General features: G+C 45.9%; 2 long non-coding RNA genes across 2 annotated transcripts in view; one reads left to right on the top strand and one right to left on the bottom strand.

The window, feature by feature from the left end:
- The window catches only part of Gm20597 (predicted gene, 20597), a 20,547-nt gene extending 14,136 nt beyond the window's left edge, over nucleotides 1-6,411 (top strand). The window contains exon 4 of the long non-coding RNA NR_037973.2: nucleotides 1,147-6,411. This is a non-coding gene — a long non-coding RNA (predicted gene, 20597). The remainder of the gene's footprint in view (nucleotides 1-1,146) is intronic.
- Nucleotides 1-16,582, bottom strand: part of Gm40650 (predicted gene, 40650) — a 26,273-nt gene extending 9,691 nt beyond the window's left edge. The window contains exon 1 of the long non-coding RNA NR_169148.1: nucleotides 16,385-16,582. This is a non-coding gene — a long non-coding RNA (predicted gene, 40650). The remainder of the gene's footprint in view (nucleotides 1-16,384) is intronic.

The raw sequence follows: 16,582 nt of genomic DNA, 5'->3' as shown, positions 1-16,582 counted from the left end.
GGATATAAGAATAGCGACAATGAGATCCTAAATTTGCAAGTGTTTTCTGGGCTGCTTGAGAACTATTTAATCCTAAGAGTTTGTTTTTTTTCTCTCATTTCTATCATCTAGGATGGGCACTGTATCCAAACTTGATTAAGTTCTTACAACATCAGAGTTATAGCCAATCCTCAGTGTGTGTGTGTGTGTATGTATGTATGTATGTATGTATGTATGTATGTATGTATGTACAGTATGGTAAAGGGCTAATGGCCCAAAAGCGTAGAGCAGGCTACGGAACATGTTCAAGCTTGGGGTCCATGGAGCTCCTGATAAGGGAGTCCAGAGGGTGGTTCGGCCTACTAAACTAAAGCAGATCATGATAAGGCCAGCACACCAACCTCCATTGGTAATCACAGACCTGAGACTGGAGAACAAGTCTCTTCTGCTCTATAGCCCAACCCCCACCCCCACCCCCATTCCTGAGGAAAGGGTGATGTCCTTCATTCTTCTGATTAAAGGGCAATCTGTTTCTATTCAGGTCGGTTTACTCCTTCTTTTATTTCCAATCTCTTTCCGTGTTGCCTTTCCAGTCTAACAATTTATATTTAATGTCCTCTCAGGATGAGTAGTCATGTGACTATTAGAAGAAACATTGGTAACAATTGTCTCAAAACTGACATTCTCAGTCTGTCAACTAAGAAAAACCTGTATTCTGCATTTAAAATATTCTACAATAGAAACTTTGATCGTTTGTTATTTATTTATCTACTTTTAAAATCTATTTAGCTGATCTCCTGCCTCAGCCTCCCTAGTCCTGGGATTAAAAGGTATGTACCACTATGCCCGGGACTGATATATTATGAGTCAGTACTTTGGCACTATGAACAGCTAGTGCTAATGTATTTGTAGTTTGGGGAATCTTCCTAAATGAAGACTATGATTAAGATACTTTAGATGCTGATGAAAATTCTTCAAAACACATTTAGGGCAGAAAAAAACAAAAAAACAAAACAAAACAAAACAAAACCCTAAGCAGTCAGTGCTGGCTTCAAACAGATTTAAATTAGCCCAGGAAGCAAGCTCAGTCCAGACTAGGGAAACACGGGATCAGGGCGCCTGCGCCAGAAGCTCTGCTTCCTTTTCTCTGTTTTCTGTTTTACATAGGAATGAAAAGACAGCCGCCACAGTGTAAGCTTCCAGCCCAGGAGGGCCCAGGAGGGCGCAGGAGCTTTGAAAGCTTATCAGGAGCTGCTGTGAGGAAATACCTTCTTTATCACTTGTCACCTATGCCGGGCCGCCAGATGGTTCCACTTGCCTTCTCCTAAAACAGTCAGCATTGTTGTTCAGAGAGCAGGTCTTCGTGAGGCAAATGGGAGAGCGAGCGGGATTTGGGTCAGAACACAGCGGCTGCCCTCAAACTGGCTGTTGTGGCAAGGCTTTAGTTCCCTGCTTTGTCTTGTGTTCCCGCTCAGTCTCTGAAGCCTGGACTCAGGAAACTGCTCCTCCACCATCTCTCCTGACACAGTCTGTTTCTTGTCCTCTGAGGTCTTTTGCCCTGTGTGACCGCACTGCCCACTGTTGAGTTCAGCAATGCTGGGAAGACTCCAAGCGTCGGCCCAGAAACTCCTTCAAGAAAGCCAAATTCTCACCGATGCGGGGAGAATACCAACAATTGGGCCTAAAAAGGCCCATTTCTGGAATTGAGAAGCTGGGAACACCAAATCAAAAGTTGGCAGCAGCAGAGAAACAGAAGCCCACTAGGGACCACACAGGCACTGGGCTGCCTCAGTTCTCTACGTAAAGGAGCTAGAAAGAGCAGGGCGCCCTGGAGTGGGACTGAGCAGAGGTGCATGGAGACCCTCAACCACAGCTCAAGGGGCCAAGAGGCTTTGGAGTGAGAGGCCAAGGTTCTGGATGCAGGCTTCACTTAAAGGTTACCGGGGCCCTCCTGAGCGGGATCCATCAGCCTGCTATGACTCCCTAGAGTGAGATGCAATAATTACCACCTCATCCCACCTTTTAACCACTGTTCTTATCCTCCGTGGTTAGTCCTCTCCATCCTAACCTTTCTGTTCGGGGAGAGTTTCTGCTTTTCCTATTCAGTATGTCCTGATGCGTCTAAAAGAGCCATCGCCCACCCTTGTCAGGCAGCTGCGCTCTGATTCTCCGATTTAAACGGGCTCAGGACCACTGTACTCTACCAGGCCTGCTGTGGACAGACGCTTTCCCAGCATCACAGCAGACGGAGGCTCGTAACTAGTGTGGCAGCCTAGGAAGCCCTGAGTGTGAGGTTCCTAACTGAATGTGTGCTGTTGACAGGGGCACCGCTGTGTCAAGGACCTAAGCTTCCGTCTCGGAGGGCCATCTGAAAGCCTTCCCTCCTGTTCTGAGTGTGGATATAACACAGTGTGCTGAAAATGTTCACCATAACTCTCTGCCCGGAACCCACGGATATTTTCGCTCTGAAGACTACTCCCCTACAGAGACTGATCCTACCGAGATTAGCTAAACCTGGCTCCTTAATCCAGCTGTGTACCAGAAACCCTGAATCCTTGTTTATCTGTATGTAATAACCACACCTTCTTATTCAGCTGTATGTAATAATAATAACCCCGCCCTTCTGTTCATCTCTATATAACAAACACACTGTTGCTTTGGGGAGGAGGCTATGCTTTCTCCAACATAGGGCTTGGATCACCTAAACACGGCTTCCTGGCAGGTCCACCAGAGCTGTGTTGAGCCCAGCACCAGCGTACTAGCTGATATAAGGTTCCACCATGCTATTGCCATTGTCCTGATTCAAGAGAAGGAGTTTTTTGGCTCGGGCTCTGAAAGTCTATGACCCTTTAAATTCTGAACCCAGTCACTACACTAGAGTCAGCACTTCTCAAAGGATAGCATTTGCCTAACCCAGGACACTGGCTTTGTCTAGTGCCTGTATGTATTCATCTTATTTAATGTGGGGTCTCAGAGCAATTGCACACCATTTTGCCCCAAATCTCTGCTTTAAAGCATGGTGGACTTCATTTTATAGTATCTTGACAGCATGACACGCACATGATGAACATTAGGACAGTAAGTGCTTTGTAGAGATTTTTTTTAATCCAATTAATAACATAACTGCTTTAAGATATTTCTAGCCATTTAGGCTGAGGACAGGCCCATTCGAGTCTACTTTATATCTCTGTCTTTTCAAGCAGGAAGTCCTATAGTCAATTCCATCAAATGCCACAAAACTTTCCTCTAGTTTCCAATCCCACTGGTTTTCTCACTCCAGCTAGCTCCCTGCCTCCCACCAAGGCTCTTTACTTGAGTCCAACAACACCCACTGTGCATGGTAGCTATTATTCCAAACACTGAGGCCATACAGAGAATGAGTATAGCAGAACCCAGAACAGGGCATTTCTACTGACTTCCAAGCATGTGTAGGTGAGTAGGCAGAGCTGTAGTTCCCTAAAGACACCAATATCCTGATTTCTGGAACCGGAGACTATGTTGCTTTACATAGCAAAAAAGACTTGGTAGATTTGTTAAGTTATGGAGTTTGAGGTTGTGAGATTGTTCTGTATACCCTGGGTGGGATCAAGTTAATCTATAAGAAGTTCTTACAAGGGTCTGAGCCAGAGAAGGATAGCGATCACAGAATCATGTGATATAAACCCAGGAGCACAGATAGCTTCTGGAAAAGAAACAGAATAACTTCTTCTTGAAGGGTATAGAAGGAACTAAACTGCTGTCCCATTTTGGACTTCTGGCCTCCAGGACTATCAGAATAAACTTCTGCTTTAAGTTACCAAGTAAGTGGCAATTAGTTACGGTGATGATAGGAAGCAAATAGTGTAAATAATGCTGGGAAAGGAAAATTTGCTACAACAGAGGCCAATCAATACTATCTATAGTACAAAAACAAAAACCAAAACAATCAATCAAACAAACAAAAACCCTACAGAAACGTGAAAACAAGTGTGATCCCCTATGCCTGGGATACAGGGAACTTCTGAATGTAAATAAATTTCCCAGATTTCTCTCTGTGTACTCCAGCCTGGTCCTCTGCTATCCTGCAGGAGGCTGTAAGGCTATCTCTGATTCTTCAGCCACTTTCAGAACCTGGGATTGTTGTTGTTATTGTTACACCCCAATCTGTTCTCTCCTCTGTCTTCTGTCTTCCCACAGGAAATAACATCACCATGAATCCTCTACACAAGCTGGAAGCTATAATCTTCCACTCACAAACTGCCAGAGTTTTCCACACCAGTGGATGTGTGATGATCAGAACAGATTTATTATCTCTGTGATTTCTTTCAACTTAATATTTCCATTTACTTTCAACTAAAGCCTTTAACAGAAACGCCTCGGATTATTTTCAGAAGCATTTCAAGGTCTAAAGTTTTTTGGAATTCTAGAATCAAGTGTCTAAGAAAAGGACTTTACACATGATGCCCTAAAACAAAGAGGGAGGGGGGCTTTTTAGAAGACATAAAGATTATTCAATGTAGCTGTCCAGCAGCCACGGAGAACTGGGTACCTGAAAGGGAGGCTGGAAATGAAAAAGGATGGGTGGGCAAGAGAAGGATAAAACCAAGACAAAGGTTTCGAAGCTCAAAGTTTAATTTTCAGCTCTGTGTTTATATAGGGAAAAACCCACAGACCCATCCTTTGTTTCAGCTGCATTATGTTTTAACTGGGCAATGTTGCAAAGCAAGCTCAGCAGGAAGTCTGCTCCTGCAGGAAACTGCAGGTAAGGCAAGATGGAAGACTTCCACGTAAGTCAGAAGACTCCACCCTAGGTTGGAAGATTCCATCCTAGGTGGGCTAGGTCAGTGGAAGACCAACTGTGGCAAACAATTAAGGTCTGTTTAGCCTGCTCAAACTGGGGGAAGGGCATAATTCAAGTCATGACTGAGCCACCTAGTTTTGGCCACCTGGAAGAAAAGGTCCAGAACAGCCCAGAGACTCAGGATAGAAGGAAACATGACTGCCAAACCAACCAACCACCCAACCAACCAACCAACCAAAATACCAATGAAATGATTCTGAATAATATCCAGCTATACACATAGTTTGCTGCCTAGCCTAGATGTCATCAGAGAGGTGTCTTCCAGCAACTAATGGGAGCAGATGCAGAGACCCACAGCCAAACACTAGGTGGAGCCAGAAAGATTGTAGGAGCCAGAGGGGTAGAAGACAAAACAGGAACATGGCTTACAGATTCAACTAAGCAGGCTGGGCTCATAGAGACTCACAGAAATTGAAGTGACAAGCATGGGGCCTGCATGTGTCTGAGCTAGGTCCTTTGCATATACATTATTGTTTTGTAGCTTGGTCCTCTTTTGAGACTCCCAGCAATGGGAGTAGGAGGTATCTCTGATTTTTTTGACTGCCTTTAGGACCCCTTTTCTCCTACTGGTTTGCTGTGTCGAGCCTCGATACCAGGGTTTGTACCTAGTCTTATTGTATCTTGTTAGGTAGGCCAAGTGTTGTGGAAATTCTCCAACCCAAATATGTCCCAGCAATAAAAACATGACCCAGTTAATATGAATACATGCTGTGCACCTAGATTGGGCAGATCTACTGCTACACTACCATCTTCTCCATTTATGAGACCCCTTAGAACTTGCAGTTTCTCGAGGCCATGTGCTTCTGCTCTGCTTTTCTTCTTCCTCCTCCTCCTTTGCATCCTCTCCCTCTTCCATTTTCTCCTTCTTCTCTCTCCCACCTTCTGCTCCACCTTCCCTTTTATTTGCCCAGTCATCATCTCACCTTTATTTTACAAATTAAGGTGGGAAGCAGGTTTACAGGAAATCACCTGAGTGCTGACTCATTCCATGTTCACCACCACTTAGGGGAGAACGGAATTAACATGAAATATAATTAGCCCCAGGCCTATCCACAACAAATGAACTCCTGATGTCTTGGTTTTTCATCTGGATTCTGTCAGGACACAGACCTGAGAGATTAATATAATCATTGGTGTGGCCACCTTACCACCAACAAATTCCCCCATTTCCCTATCCTTCCCCCTTCCTTCAAAAAATAACTCAATGACCATATTCACCTTGAAGAAGTTATGAAGAGTCATTGTCCCAGTTTCCTAAGCTTTGGGGCTGGGGTGATTATTATAGGTTGTCTTTGATACTAAAAATTTTTAATTACAGGGCTTAGACCCAGCCCTCCTATTGCTGTTTATAAACATATCTGAGATGTTTCAGCCTGTGAGTTAAGGGTCAAATAGGAAATTCATGGCTCTGAGTTTATCGTTAGGGTGTTTTCAGTTATTTTAATTAGAAATGGCTGAGTATAGTTAATAGACAAGAGTCCAGATTACTTCACATAGATAGTTGGTTTTCAAAAACATCAAAGTCCACAGAATGTGACATTTAATGTTATTTTGAAAGAAAATAAAACTTGAGACCTGTGATTCATGTAATTTATGTCAAATAGCCCAAAGAGTTGTTTGTGAGCTTTGAAACGTGGGGCTGAGAACATAGCAGAACAGGCCAGGGCATGCCTGGGCAGGCCTGTCGTTAAGACATTCCTGAGGCTGCTTGGCCATAAAGATAAAGAGAATGACATGTCCGGACTGGCCCCGCACCTCCCTATCTCCTGCTCTTCTGACCTAAGTTAAATGTTATCTGTATGTACAGTCTGCTGATGTTTAAATGAACCAATCATGTGAAACCGCGCCAATTCCTCCCCCCAGCCCCAGACCCTTTTCTATAAAAACCCCTAGCTTTCAAGCCTCATGGTCGAATCCACTGTCTCCTGCATGAGATATGTTTCGACCTGGAGCTCCGCCATTAAACTACCTCGTGTATTTACATCAAGATGGTCTGTTTGTGATTTTTGGGTGCACACCGAATCGGGAACGGAATGGGGGTTTCCCCCACTAGGTTCTTTCATTTGGAGGTCCCACCGAGATCTGTGTGACACCCAGGAACCCCGAAAGACCCCTTGGAGGTACATTTGTTTGCATGTTGTCTGTTGTCTAAGTGTGGCACCACTGAATTTGTGTCTTGGTTTTTCAGTTCTGAGATTGTTTGTGTGATTCTTATATGTTGTCTGTTGTCTAAGTGTGGCACCACTGAATTTGTGTCTTGGTTTTTTAGTTCTGAGATTGTGGGTTGAGTCCCACCTCGTGTCTTGGTTTTACAGTTCTGGGATTGTGGGTTCCAGTCCCGCCCGGTGGGTTCGAGTTCTGCCTGGGTCCCCAGTTCTGGTATTCTGTATTCTGGCAGCTGCCACTGTGGTCCATAAGGACCCAGTAGCCATGGGAGAGGAGACATCCAGAAGGCCCTGCAGGCTGTGACCCCTGGAAGATGTTCCAAGGGTGACCCTGGAACAAATACCCAGGGTGAGGGACAGTCAGAAAGGTCTGACTGTCATCTGGCAGAGTGAGGAACAAGTGTGCCTAGATATACTGGTGTTTTTTTTTTTTTTTCTTTCTTTTCTCTGTTGCTGTTTTGTTTTTGTTTGTGGTTTTCATTATAGGACAGACTGTGTCTACCCCTTTATCTTTGACTAAGGACTATTGGACTGATGTTAGGACAAGAGGACAGAATCTATCAGTGATAGTTAAAAGGAAACCTTGGTTGACTTTCTGTTCCTCGGAATGGCCTGCCTTTGGAGTAGGCTGGCCGGCCGAGGGGATGTTTGACCTTCCCACCATTAGGGCCATAAAGGCCATTGTCTTTCAGGAAGGACCAGGATTGCACGCGGACCAGCAACCATATATCACGGTGTGGGAGGATTTGGCGAGGTATTCACCTCCATGGGTTCGGCCGTTTCTCCCACCCTTATGCTCAGGCACTGAGATCCTGGCTGTCTGAGAGAGTGCTGTGAATGGGACACAGAAGTCACAGCCTAAAGAAGACGGCAAGTGCACCAGCACTCTCCCCTAAAATCTACCCATAGATAGAGGAACCCCCTGAGTGTCCTGATTCCCAGCCTCCACCCTACCTTCGAGTTCCCTAACCCCCAGATCCCTCAGGCCCACTCCAGGCCCTGGCCTCAGGGACTGGGGGAGGAGGTCCCTTAGCAGGAACAAGGAGCTGGCGGGGAGCCACCCCTGAGGGGCCAGCCGATTCAACCGTGCTTCTTCCCCTCAGGGCTCTTGGGGCTCCTCCGGCCAACCAGAACAGTCTACAACTTCTGCAGTATTGACCCTTTTCCTCCTCTGATCTCTATAACTGGAAAGTCAATCACCCCCCTTTCTCAGAAAATCCTGCAGTGCTCACAGGGCTGATAGTCTCTGATGTACTCCCACCAGCCTACCTGGGACAATTGCCAGCAGCTCCTGCAGACACTGTTTACCACCGAGGAGAGGGAGAGAATTCTCCTCGAGGCTTGGAAGAACGTCTGAGATGAGACCGGCCAGCCGGTCCAGACCCCAGTCGAGATAGATAAAGGATTCCCCATCATCCACCCCCAGTGGGATTATAACACAGCACAAGGTAGGGAACGGCTGTCTAATTATCTTCAGGCTCTAGTGGCGGGTCTCAGGGCACCACTCACAGGCCCACCAATTTGGCTAAGGTAAGGGGAATTATGCAGGGGGGCAACTGAGCCTCCCTCAGTCTTTTTAGAAAGACTCGTGGAAGCTTATAGGAGATACACCCCGTTTGACCCTATGTCTGAAGGGCAGCGGGCCTCAGAGATTACGACCTCCATAGGTCAATCAACTCCTGATATTAGGAAAAAGTTACAGTGGATTGAGAGGTTGCAGGATTACACTATAAGGGATGTAGTTAGAGAGGCTGAGAAAGTGTATCACAAGAGAGAGACGGGAGATGAAAAGCAAGACAGGGAGAAGAAAGAGAGGAGAGAAGATGAGGCTAGGAGAGACAAAAGGCAGGAGAAAGTTTTGACTCAGATTCTGACCACCACAGCAGACAAAGGAAGAGGTAGGGCTAGGCAGCCAGGGGACCTGAGAGGCGAAAAACAGCAGGGGCCAAGGAGACCTGGAAGAGATAAACCACACCTAGCAAAAGACCAATGTGCGTACTGCAAGGATACAGGCCATTGGGCTTGTGAATGCCCTAAGAGGAAACAGGGAACACAGGTACTGTCCCTTGGAGAAGATGAAGACTAGGGGCGATGGGGCTCGGCCCCCCTCCCTGAGCCTAGGGTAACATTAGAAGTGGAGGGGACCCCTGTCAATTTCCTGGTTGACATGGGCACAGAATTTTCAGTGCTTAAGACACCACTAGGCCAAGTAAGAAAAAATGAAAAAACATTAGTCATTGGGGCCACAGGGCAGAAATCGTACCCATGAACCACGTCCCAGACAGTGGACCTAGGACAGAACCAAGTGACTCATTTATTCCTGGTCATTCCGGAGTGTCCCATGCCCCTATTGGGAAGAGACTTATTAACCAAATTGAAAGCACAAATAACCTTTGCCTCTTCCAGACCAAAGGTATCTTGGGGAGTAGAGACACCTCAGACCTTAGCACTGTCTTTACAATTAGGAGAGGAATACCAGATCTATCAGGACAAATTAAAACCCCCTGAGGGGCTACAGGACTGGCTTACTCTATTTCCTCAAGCATGGACTGTAACAGGGGGTATGGGAATGGTGAGGCAGGTCCCCCTGGTTGTGATTGAGCTCAAGTCCATGGCTACACCCATTGGGGTCCGACAATACCCCATGGGAAGAGAAGCTAAGGAGGGTATACACCCCCACATCATCAGACTGCTCCAACAAGGGATCCTAGTCCCCTGCAAGTCTCCTTGGAATACCCACCTAATCCCAGTAAAGAAACCGGGGATGAACGACTACCGTCCTGTACAGGACCTCAGAGAGGTAAACAAAAGAGTTCAGGACATCCACCCCACAGTGCCCAATCCTTATAGCCTGCTCAGCACACTACCACCTGAGCGAACCTGGTACATGGTTCTAGATCTTAAAGATGCCATCTTCTGTCTGAGGTTACACCCCAATAGTCAACCCCTGTTTGCCTTTGAATGGCGAGTTCCAGAAAGTGGAAAGACTGGACAGCTCACATGGACGAGGCTACCCCAGGTATTCAAAAATTCACCCACTTTGCTTGATGAGGTCTTGCACCGAGACCTTGCCTCTTTTCGAGCCAACAATCCCCAGGTGACTCTTGTACAATACGTTAAAGACCTGATAGCTGCAGAAACGAGTGAAGAGTGTGAACTTGGGACCCAGAACATCCTGGTCGAATTGGGTGAGTTGGGATATTGAGTCTCTGCTAAAAAGGCGCAGTTATGCCGAACAAATGTTACCTACTTGGGATACATCCTGAGGAATGGACAATGATGGCTCACCTATGCCAGAAAACAGACAGTGATGCGAATCCCGACCCCAACCACCCCTCGCCAGGTAAGAGAGTTCCTGGGGACAGCAGGATTCTGTAGACTATGGATCCCAGAGTTTGCCACACTGGCAACCCCACTTTACTCCCTAATAAAGGAAAGAGGGGAATTCATTTGGACCCAAGAACATCAGTCGGCTTTTGAGACTCTGAAAAAGGCCTTGCTACAAGCCCCTGCCCTAGCACTGCCAGATGTAAATAAGCCGTTCACCTTGTATATCTACGAGAGAAATGGGGTAGCCCGCAGAGTCCTTACTCAAACCCTAGGGCCCTGGAAGCGCCCAGTAGCTTATCTATCATAGAAACTGGACCCTGTGGACCCTTCATGCCAACGAGCGATAGCAGCCACTGCGGTGCTGGTAAAAGATGCTGATAAGCTGACTATCGGCCAGAATGTTACTGTGGTGGCCCCACACTCTCTCTCGAGAGCATTATCAGGCAACCGCCAGATTGCTGGATGACCAATGCCTGAATGACTTACTATCAAAGCTTGCTGCTGACTGAACGAGTGACTTTCGCTCTCCCTGCTGTCCTCAACCCGCTACCTTACTACCAGAAACTAATGAAACCCCCATGCACAACTGCCGGGAGATATTAGCAGAAGAAACTGGAACTCGTCCGGACTTCTCTGACCAGCCGTGGCCAGGAGCAGCAACTTGGTTCACCAATGGAAGCAGCTTTGTGGTAGAAGGTAAGTGAAGGGCCAGGGCAGCGGTAGTATATGGAAAATCTGTCATATGGTCTAGCAGTCTACCTGAGGGAACCTCAGCTCAAAAAGCAGAGCTCATCACTCTAACCCAGGCTTTGAGGCTGGCAGAGGGTAAGGCTATCAATATTTACACTGACAGCCGATATGCTTTCGCTATGGCTCACGTCCATGGAACGATCTATAGGCAGCGTGGCTTATTGACCTCCACTGGAAAAGACGTTAAGAACAAAGAAGAGATCCTTAGTCTGTTGGAGGTTGTTCATCTGCCTCTCAAGGTAGCGATCATCCACTGCCCAGGGCATCAAAAAGGAACCGGACCAGTAGAAAAGGGAAATCAAATGGCAGACCAAGTGGCTAAAGAAGCAGCCCAGGGCCAATGACTCTGGTAATTAAAACTATGCCCCAACTAGCTGAAGAAGAGACAGAAGGAAAGGTTCTCACAGAAGAAGAGGGGCTAAAGCACCTAGCTGACATACACCGTCTCACTCATTTAGGATCTAAAAAGATGATTAAATTAGTCAGTAGGTCCCCCTATCACATTCCTGGACTACAAAAGGCGGCAGAAGACCTGGTGAGAAACTGCCGAGCCTGCGCGCTCACCAATGCTGGATCCAGCAGGCTCCCTGGCAGAAGGCGCCTGAAGGGAGACAGACCTGGGACCTACTGGGAAACTGACTTTACTGAGGTAAAACCAGCCCGGTACGGAAATAAATATCTGTTAGTCTTTATAGATACCTTCTCTGGGTGGGTTGAAGCATTTCCCACCAAGAAGGAGACAGCCACTGTAGTAGCCAAGAAGATACTTGAAGAAATTCTCCCTCGTTTCAGGGTACCCAAGGTAATCGGGTCAGACAACGGGCCTACCTTTGTCTCTCAGGTAAGTCAGGGTTTGGCCAGACAACTGGGGACAAATTGGAAGTTGCATTGTGCTTACAGACCCCAGAGTTCAGGACAGATAGAAAGAATGAATAGAAATCTAAAAGAGACCTTGACTAAATTGACCTTAGAGACCGGCGGGAATGATTGGACAGTCCTTCTCCCTTATGCTTCATTCAGGGCCCGGAATACCCCCAGAGCCTCTGGCCTAACACCCTTTGAGTTAATGTATGGGGTGCCTCCACCCATCTATGCGACAGAAGAGAGTAGAACTTGCCCAGATGTATCCTTCATCCCCTCCTCTCATCTTTTAGCCCGACTCAAGGCTCTTGAAATTGTGAGAAAGGAGATCTGGGAACAGTTAAAAGAAACCTATGTTGCTGGTGACATACAGGTGCTGCATCAGTTTGAAGTAGGAGACGCTGTCCTGGTGAGGAGACATCGAGTGGGGAACCTTGAGCCATGGTGGAAAGGACCGTACTTGGTGCTGCTAATGACACTCACCGCCGTTAAAGTGGAAGGAATCCCAACCTGGGTTCATGCGTCTCATGTCAAGAAGGCACCCCCTGAGACTGGCCAAAATGAGTGGATCCTGGAAAAGACTGCTAATCCTCTTAAGTTGCGCCTACATCGTTGGCGCCATCTTGAAGAAGAAGAAGAGTGACAACCCACACCAGCCTATGAATCTCACTTGGCAAGTGTTATCCCAATCGGGGGAAATAATATTTACCACCTCAAAATTAGAACCTCCGGGGGCATGGTGGCTAACCCTATATTTTTGCCTTCACCAAATCATTCCTGCAGCCAAGAGTACTCCCCCTAATGAGGTCCAAAGCTATGGGTTTTATAGTCGCCCCAAGCATATTAAGAGTTCCTGGTGTGGGGGGCCTAAGTGGTATTGCAGTCAATGGAGTTGTGTTACCTCAAATGATGGAGATCGGAAATGGGCCGTTGAGCCCTCTGGGGATGGATTAGAATTTGCTTTTCAAAATAAGGGGCCAGGCAAACATGCAGTAATGGGGCTATACAAAGATCAGGAATGCAAGTCTACAGACTTAGATCGTGTGAAACTGCAGTTCACAGAAATGGGAAAAAATTATGCCCTTGCCCAGTGGATTGGAGGCATGACCTGGGAAATCATGTTCTACAATTATGGTAGTAGACCTGGATCATTGCTCCATGTCCGTCTAAACATTGAAAGTCCTCCAGCCCTACCAGTAGGCCCTAATAAGGTGCTCCCTGAGCCGAACCGACCCCTTCCCCCCACCCAAAAGACTCCCCAAGAGCCCTCAACCATTGCCTCCACATACCCCCCAGACGGGACAGAGACTGTTTGATTTGGTCCGAGGGGCTTACTTTGCCCTCAACAAAACAGACCCCGATGCAACTATCGACTGTTGGTTATGCCTATCCACAGGCCCTCCATACTATGAGGGAATCACTTTTGATGGAAAATTTAACAAAACCAATAACCATGCTTCCTGTTCATGGGGAACAGGGCAAAAATTAACCCTGACTGAGGTGTCTGGAAGGAGCCCTGGTCTCTGTATAGGGACACCCCCTCCTTCCCACCGGCACCTATGTGGCCAAACTCGTTCCTTGTCAAGGACAGATACCAATTATTACCTTGTGCCATCTCCAGCTGACTGATGGGCTTGTAGTACAGGACTCACCCCACGCGTGTCAACTAGTGTTTTTGACCTCTCTCATGATTTTTGTGTCATGGTTCAGTTATTGCCTCACGTGTATTATCATACTGCTTCCCACCTAGAGGATGAATATACACAGGGGACATTTAAAAGAGAGCCAGTCTCCCTTACCCTAGCTATGTTAATGGGGGTAGGACTTGCAGCAGGAGTAGGAACAGGGGCAGCAGCCTTAATTGAGGGAAGACAAGGAATCCAGTCTCTAAGAGATGTTGTCAATGAAGACCTAAGGACGTTAGAAAAATCTATGGATGCCTTAGAAAGATCTTTAACCTCTCTGTCAGAAGTAGTTTTACAAAACAGAAGAGGTCTAGATTTACTGTTTTTAAAAGAAGGAGGACTTTGTGCAGCCCTAAAAGAAGAATGCTGTTTTTATGCAGACCACAAAGGAATAGTCAGAGATTCTATGCAGAAACTGAGAGAAAGGTTGGATCAGAGAAGGCGAGATTGAGAAGCTCAACAGGGATAGTTCGAGTCTTGGTATTCTCAGTCTCCGTGGATGACCACTCTATTTTCTGCCCTTGCTGGACCGATTCTTATTATATGTTTAGTTTTAATTTTTGGCCCCTGCATAATAAATAAGGGAAATGCTTTTATTCAGAGTAGAGTAGATGCAGTCAAGCTCATGGTTTTACAACAGTGGTACCAGTCTATAATTCAGATAGAAGAAGAATTAGGAGATATGGGCTTTTGAAATTCTAAGATTAGAATTACTTAGTAGAAGAAGAGGGGAATGAAAGAAAATAAAACTTGAGACCTGTGATTCATGTAATTTATGTCAAATAGCCCAAAGAGTTGTTTGTGAGCTTTGAAACGTGGGGCTGAGAACATAGCAGAACAGGCTAGGACATGCCCAGGCAGGCCTGTAGTTAAGACATTCCTGAGGCTGCTTGGCCATAAAGATAAAGAGAATGACATGTCTGGACTGGCCCGGCGCCTCCCTATCTCCCGCCCTTCTGACCTAAGTTAAATGTTATCTGCATGTACAGTCTGCTGAAATGGACCAATCATGTGAAACCACACCAATTCCTCCCCCAGCCCCAGACCCTTTTCTATAAAACCCCCTAGCTTTCAAGCTGCATGGTCGAATCCATTGTCTCCTGCGTGAGATACATTTTGACCTGGAGCTCCACCATTAAACTGCCTCGTGTATTTACATCAAGACAGTTTGTTCGTGATTTTTGGGTGCATGCTGAATTGGGAACAGAATGGGGGTTTCCCCACTAGGTTCTTTCAATTTATTCACTTGGTGTTGAGACCAGTCTGCTCCTGACACTTTTCTCTGTCATGGACTCAAAGAATAAACTGAGTATCTTTGAGTTACTCCAGTTGTGGCGAAACTGCCACTAGGCAAGAATTGCCTCATTCATCTACAGACATAATACTGTCCAAAGAAAGGACACAATTACAGGTTAACACAGCTTGATTATGCCGAGACAGAGTAGGCTAGTCCTTAATATTCCTGTTTCTCTAAGTCTGTCAGATGACCCTGGCCAGTAAGCTGAAGACTGATGCTCTAACATGTTGAAGTAAGGGACTGTCCAGGTGACCAGTGGTCTCTATGGATTGGCTAAGTTTGGGAAGCTGTTTTAGGCTTCCTATATATTTTCAGTTAATATCAGTCGTTCTTGGATTTCTGATGGGGTTGAAAAACTACATAGTCTCCTAGCCAACCCAGGCTTTTTACTTTGAGAAGAAGAGTTTTCACAGGATGATTTTCAGATGGCATTCAATCTAAAGCCAAGACATAGCCAGATGTAGAATTATAAGTCTTTTAAGTAAGGATAGATGACAGAGGTTCCGTTTAATTAACAAACATGATAGACTGGGTATTATGTCTCTTGTACTTTATAAATTACAAAATAGTAATAGTTATGTTCAATTATATCTGAGATAAAATAGTCTTTTAATTGGAAAGAAAGGAAAAATGTTGTGGATAGCCCTAGGGCTAACTATATTTGATGTTAATTCCATTCTCCCGTGATTGGGTGTGAACAAGGAATAAGGCAGCACTCAGGTGATTTCCTGTAAACCTGCTTCCCGCCTTAATTTGTAAAATAAAGGTGAGATGATGATTGGGCAGATAAAAGGGAAGGTGAAGCAGAAGGTGGGAGAGAGAAGAAGGAGAAAATGGGAGAGGGAGAGGATACAGAGGAGGAGAAGGAAGAAGAAAAGCAGAGTAGAAGCACATGGCCTCGAGAAACTGCAAGTTCTAAGGGATCTCATAGATGTGGAAGATGGTAGTGTAGCAGTAGATCTGCCCAATCTAGGTGCACAGCATGTATTCATAGTAACTGAGTCATATTTTCATTGCTGGGGCATATTTGGGTTGGAGATTTACCTCAACAGCCATACAGCCATGTTGGTTGGATATCCCTGGGAGGCCCACACTCACTCTTACTCTCTCTCCCTTCCCCTCCCCTGTCTCTCTCTTTTTGGAGGAGGGAAGAGGAGTTGATTTAGGGAGGGGGGCTGGGAGGAGTGGAGGGAAGGGAAACTGTGGTTGGGAAGTAATGTATGAGAGAAGAATAAACATTATAAATAAATAAATAAATAAATAAATACTAAAAAAATTGTTGAATGATATCATATACCAGTCCTGTTTTAAGGTCCTGGAGCTTTGTTCTCTTGTCAATGGACACCTGTAGCTGAAGACAGTATCATCCCCAGTACATTCTGCTTTTGTCTATGCATATGTACCTGTGATAAAGTTTATAAATTAGACAAGACAGAGTTAACAATGAGATACTAACAGGATAACTGTAGCATCATACCTGTGATGGTTGATCTTCATTATCATCTTGACTAGGTTTAGAATCACCTAAGAAGTTGGTGATGCCACACTTCTGGGTGTGTCTGTGAGGGCAATCCCATCAAGGATAAATCAAAGAGGGGATAACAAATTTGAAGCTGGGCATCACCATCCCATGGTCCAGGAGTCTACACTATGAAAAGGGGGAGAGAAAAGAAAG

Source organism: Mus musculus, chromosome 10 (genome assembly GCF_000001635.26).
Source record: "Mus musculus strain C57BL/6J chromosome 10, GRCm38.p6 C57BL/6J".
Lineage (NCBI taxonomy): Eukaryota > Metazoa > Chordata > Mammalia > Rodentia > Muridae > Mus > Mus musculus.
This window is presented reverse-complemented; position numbering and strand designations above follow the sequence as displayed.